We start from the raw sequence: 6,000 nt of genomic DNA, 5'->3' as shown, positions 1-6,000 counted from the left end.
TGTGTCTTCCCTCTCTCTCTATCCCTATCCTTCCCCCATCTCACACCCTCTCTTTCAGAAAATAAATAAACATTAAAAATAAATAAATAATAAGGTGCACAAATATGTATGCCTCAAAACAGCAGTGGTAACCGAGAGATGGTACTGGTCAAGAGAAGGCAGTGCACACACAAGCAATTCCCACTGTGGACTAAACCAGCAGACCAGTAAGTGGGGACTCCAGCCTGGAACTGGGGAAAGAAATCCCAAACAGCTGGGGAATTGTGACCTGAACCAAGGGCTGGAGACTCAAGTTCCAGATAGATCAGTCTGCCAGCTCTAGCTGACCTGCTAAACCTGGGACTAGAAAGCTCAAGGCAAAGAGGACAGAGCTCACAACGGAAAGGGCCTTCGCCCTGACCCCACAAGGCAGCATGAGCTGCTGGTTAACAACATGATCTCTGAACCTGTGGCCTGGGTTGGAATCCTTACTAGTTGTGACCTTGGGACATTCGTTAATCTTGATGTGCCTGAGTTTGGTGATGACCAGACACTCAGAAAATAGGCTTCTTCTTATGTTTACTGTATCCGTCTCTTGCCCCTAGTGGAATAAGTTCCACGGAAGTACAGATTTTCTGTCTTTTTCTCTTGGGTTAGTACTCAGGAGCTCAGTAAGTGTGTTTTGAATGAACGATGAATAAGGAGAGAGAGGAAAGGGAGAATCTCAGTGTGACATTAAGGAGGAAAGGAGGGGCAGGAAATGAAAGAAATGGCAGAATGGAGGGGGGGGTGCAGGAGAGTCCTCTGCTAGGATATCCTTGAATTTGAGCAATGAGGCTTTGCCTCTTATGCAAGACAAGGAAGTGAGGTGGCCAGACCCAGGGCCCCGCCCAGCCTTCTTTAGCTTTAAAACAGCAACCCAAACCATTTGGCAAAATCTGCTCCAGCTTCTCTGGGGTCCTGCGTGACCACTGTCCTTGGGATGGGGGTCGGGGGAGGGGTTTGCAAAGCTAGCTTGCAGGGCTCTGCCTTCCTGGTGGCATGCAAGGCATCAAGGACATTCCCCACAGGGAGAAACAGGCAAGGTGATTTCTCTGAACTTCTGGCCACTAGAGCACAGCTAGAAAGACAACCTGTGTGACAGAAAAAAGCAGTACCATCAGACCACATCTGCCATTGAAAACACCATGAATGAGGTTCAGAGCGAGTGACCTGCCAAGGGAGAAAAAACACCTCAAACCTTTGCCCAGTTACCACCTCCATTGTCAAGAGTTCTTATGAATCAGTTTTTGAAAGGAACTATTTTCTTTCTTCCTTTTTTTTTTTTTTTAAGGAGGTTCCATGCCCAGCATGAAGTCCAACATGAGGCTTGAACTCACAACCCTGAGATCAAGACCCAAGCCGAGATCAAGAGTGAGACACTTAACTGATGGAGCCACCCAGCTGCCCTTGAAAAGAACTTGTTTCAAAAAGAAACCCAAAGAAGAGGTAGTGTCCAAGGAGAGAATTACATATGGCTAACAAATATTTGAAAGGATGTTCAATCTCACGAACAGTAAAATGTTTTTTAAAGGAGATAACTGGGACGCCTGGGTGGCTCAGTCAGTTAAGCGACCGACTTTGGCTCAGGTCATGATCTCACAGTTTTGAGAGTTCAAGCACAACATTAGGCTCTGTGCTGATCCCTTGGGGCCTGCTTGGGATTCTCTCTCTCTCTCTCTCTCTCTCTCTCTCTCTCTCTTCCCTCACTTGCACTCTGTTTCTCTCAAAATAAATAAATAAACTTAAAAACAAAAAGAAGGGCACCTGGGTGGCTCAGCCAGTTGAGTGTCTGACTTTAGCTCAGGTCATGATCTCACAGTTCGTGGCTTAGAGCCCCGCATCAGGCTCTGTGCTGATGGCTCAGAGCCTGGAGCCTGCTTCGGATTCTGTGTCTCCTTCTCTCTCTGCCCTTCTAAAGCTCATGCCCTGTCTCTCAAAAATAAAATTAAAATGTTCAGAAAGATTTAAGGAAAAAACGAAACTAGGATATCAGAAAGCCACTGTCCCACCTGTTGGCTCTTGGACCAAACTGCCTCACATGTCGTGTATGCCAAAATAATGATGCATCTTGATAAGGTAAGAGTTGGCTCCCAAGACTCTTCTGCTGCTTCCGAAAACCAAGGTCCCACCTCTGTGCTTGGCAGCTAAAGCCTTGTCCCCCTCCCACTTTCCAGTTTTGCCACGGAGGTGAGGGGGGGGACTGTGTGGCACAACCCAGGTCATGTGCAGAACTGGTGCTACATGGGAGGCTGGGGAACATGCATGTTAGCTCTGCATCGTGGCAAATTTAGAACAGGGAAGGAAAGACAGGTGGTTGAGTACCTCTTCAACATCTGCTCCAGAAAGTAATTAACTGAAAACAACTCAGTGTTCACCTGGGCACAGAGAGGCAAACCCTCTCCTACTGTGCTGGGTGGTGTATATTCAGAGGCATTCTTTCTGGTTAGGGACACGAAAACAGATAATAAAAGCTTCCATTCCATTAGACTCATGTTGCTAATGGAATTAGAAATGTTGCTAATTGGAATTCATTTTAAGAACAGAATCAGACATGCGCACCAAAATAGCAGCCCATGAATGGTTATCATGGTGTTACTGATGACAGCAAGTGTTTGAACAACAGGAAATCGAGCACACAAAATTTTGCACCTCCACATAATAGAATCCTATGCAGCCACTGAAGATAGAGGTAAAGGCAGGTTTGCCACAGAGTGAAAAAGAAACCTGAGCCGGGGACCCTTGCTTGTGCTGGTTACTTCTAAGACCCTGAGAGCGATTCTGGTCATGTGTTCATATCACTAGTCTCACTATTTGCAAAAGTACGATATACTAAAAGTATTTGGTTAAGACAGTTGTCTCTTGGGGCACCTGAATGGCTCAGTCAGTTGAGCGTCTGACTTCAGCTCAGGTCATGATCTCACAGTTCGTGGGTTCGAGCCCCACATCGGGCTCTGTGCTGACAGCCAGAGCCTGGAGCCTGCTTCAGATTCTGTGTCTCCCTTTCTCTCTCTGACCCTTCCCTGCTCATGCTCTGTCTCTCAAAAATAAATATATATTTAAAAAAATCTAAAAAAAAAAAGACAGTTGTCTCTTTCCGATCTTATTTCCCTCAGCCATACTTCTTTGATTTTGAGTGACATTACAGTGCTAATCAGGATTTTGTATTGTAATCATAAATTTTTTAAAGAACTCTCCCTCCCCAATTATGTCAGCTTCACGCCTCTAAACCCTGGATCATTATGATAAGCGTGTCCTTTAATCTCCATCACCAATTTCACCCATTCCCCATCCCCCCCGCCCTCTGATAGCCATGAGTTTGTTCTTTATAGTTAAGAGTCTGTTTCTTGATTTGCCTCTCACTCTCTTGTTTCTTCTGCCCATTTATTCCTTAAATTCCACATATGCATGAAATCATATATTTGTCTTCCTCTGACTGATTTATTTTACTTAGCATAATACCCTCTAGATCCATCCATATTGTTGCAAATGGCAAGGCTTCATTCTTATTTTATGGCTGAGTAATATTCCATTGTGTACATATACCACATCTTCTTTATCCATTTATCTGTTGATGGACATTTAGGTTGCTTCTAAATTTTGGCTAACGTAAATAATGCTTCAATAAATACAGGAGTGAGTGTATCCGTTTGGATTCATGTTTTTGTATTTTTTGGGTAAACAGTAGTGCAGTTAATGCATCATAAGGTAGTTCTGTTTTTAACTTTTTGAGGAAACTCCATACTGTTTTCCACAGTGGGTGCACCAATTTGCATTCCCACCAATAGTGCATGAGGTTTCTGTCCGCCCCCCCAACATCCTTGCCTACACCTGTTGTTCATTGTGTTTTTGATTTTAGCCATTCCAACAGGTGTGAGGTGATAACTCGTTACAGTGATTTCTATTTTCCTGATGATGAGTGATACTGGGCATCTTTTCATTTGTTTGTTGGCCAACTGGATGTCTTTTTTGGGAAATATCTGTTCATGTCTTATGCCCATTTTTTTTAAATTGGATTATTTGTTTTCTGGATGTTGAGTTGTATCAGCTCTTCTTTCTGAGTTTTTTTTTAAGTTTATAAATTTTATAAGAGAGAGAGAAAGGGAGGGGCAGAGAGAGAGGGAGACAGAGGACCTGAAGCAGGCTCTGCACTGACAGCAGAGAGCCTGACGCAGGGCTCAAAATCACAAACCACCAGATTATGTCCTGAGCCAAAGTTGGAAGCTTAACAGAATAGCCACCCAGGTGCCCTGAGTTGTATCAGCTCTTTATATAATTTGGATACTAACCCTTTATTGGATGTGTCATTTGCAAATATCTTCTCACATTCAGTAAGTTGCCTTTTGGTTTTGTTTCCTTTGCTGTACAGAAGCGTTTTGTTTTGATGTAGTCCCACTAGTTTATTTTTGCTTTTATTTCCCTTGCCCCAGGAGACATATCTAGAAAGATACCACTACTGCCTGTCTCAGAGAAATTACTGCCTGTGCACTCTTCTAGGATTTTTATGGTTTCAAGTATCACATTTAGGTTTTGAGTTTATTTTTGTGCATGGTGTAAGAAAGTGGGCCAGTTTCATTCTTCTGCATGTTGCTGTCCAGTTTTTCCAACTGGACAGCACTCTCTTTGTTGAGTAGACTGTCTTTTTCACATTGGATAGTCTTTCCTCCTTTGTCGAAGATTAATTGGCCATATAATTGTGGGTTTACGTCTGGGTTTTCTATTCTGTTCCATTGACCTATGTGTCTATTTTGGGGCCAGTACTATACTGTTTTGATTACTATAGTGTTGTAATATAACTTAAAGTCTGGACTTATGATACCTCCAGTTTTGTTTTATCTTCCAAGATGGCTTTGGCTATTTGGGGTCTTTTGTAGTTCCACAGAAATTTTAAGATTACTTGTTCTAGTTCAGAGAAGAATGCTATTGGTATTTTGATAGGGATTGCATTACATCTGTAGATTGCTTTGGGTAATACAGACATTTTAACAATCTTCATTCTTCCAATCCATGAGCATGGAATGTCTTTCCATTTCTTTGTGTTGTCTTTAACTTCTTTCATTAATGTTGATAGTTCTCAGAGCACAGGTCTTTCACCTCTTTGGTTAAGTTTATTCCTAGCTATTTTATTATTTTTGGTGCAAATTATGAATGAAATTATTTTCTTAATTTCCTTTCTATTGCTTCATTGTTACCATATAGAAATGTAACAGATTTCTGTATATTATTTTTTCTATCCTGCAGCTCTACTGAATTCATTTATCGGTTCTAACAGTTTTTTGGTGGAGTCTTTAGGGCTTTTTATTTATAGCATCATGTCATCTGCAAATAGTGATAAGTTTTACTTCTTCCCTACCAATTTGGATGCCTAGGACTTCCAATACTATGTTGAATAAAACGGCACCCCAGGCTTTTGTTTTCCAAGACTTTGTTAAAGAGGCCAGTCATCTAATAGAATATTCCACAATCTAAATCTGCCTGATTGTTTCCTCATGATTAGATTCAGGTTAAACTTTTTTTTTTTTTTTTTTGGTAAGAATACAATGTGAGCAATTTAGTTTCTTCAACTTTTAAATTTTGAAGTAATTATAGAATTACAGGGAGTTGCATAGCTAGTGCAGAGAGGCTCTGTGCTCCATTCGCCCAATTTCTCCCAGGGACTGCATCATCTGTAGTGATAACATAAGCTAAAAACTAGAAAATCTGCACTGGTAGAAGGTGTGTGTAGAGTGCCATCATTTTATTACAGGTGTAACCACAGTTGCAGTCAAGACACAGAACTATTCCATCACCACAAAGGAGTGTGCTACTCCTTTATAGTCACACTTGCCCTCTAACCATGGCCTCCTTCCTAATCTCTGGGAAACGCTAATCTGTTCTCCATCCTATAATTTTGTCTCTTCAAGACTGTTATATGCCCTTTAGTTTTTCTAAGTTTATTTATTTTGAGGGAGAAAGAGAGAGAGAAGGAGAGCAGGGGAGGGG

Source organism: Hyaena hyaena, unplaced genomic scaffold, assembly GCF_003009895.1.
Source record: "Hyaena hyaena isolate Hyena2069 unplaced genomic scaffold, ASM300989v1 scaffold_676, whole genome shotgun sequence".
NCBI lineage: Eukaryota > Metazoa > Chordata > Mammalia > Carnivora > Hyaenidae > Hyaena > Hyaena hyaena.
This window is presented reverse-complemented; position numbering follows the sequence as displayed.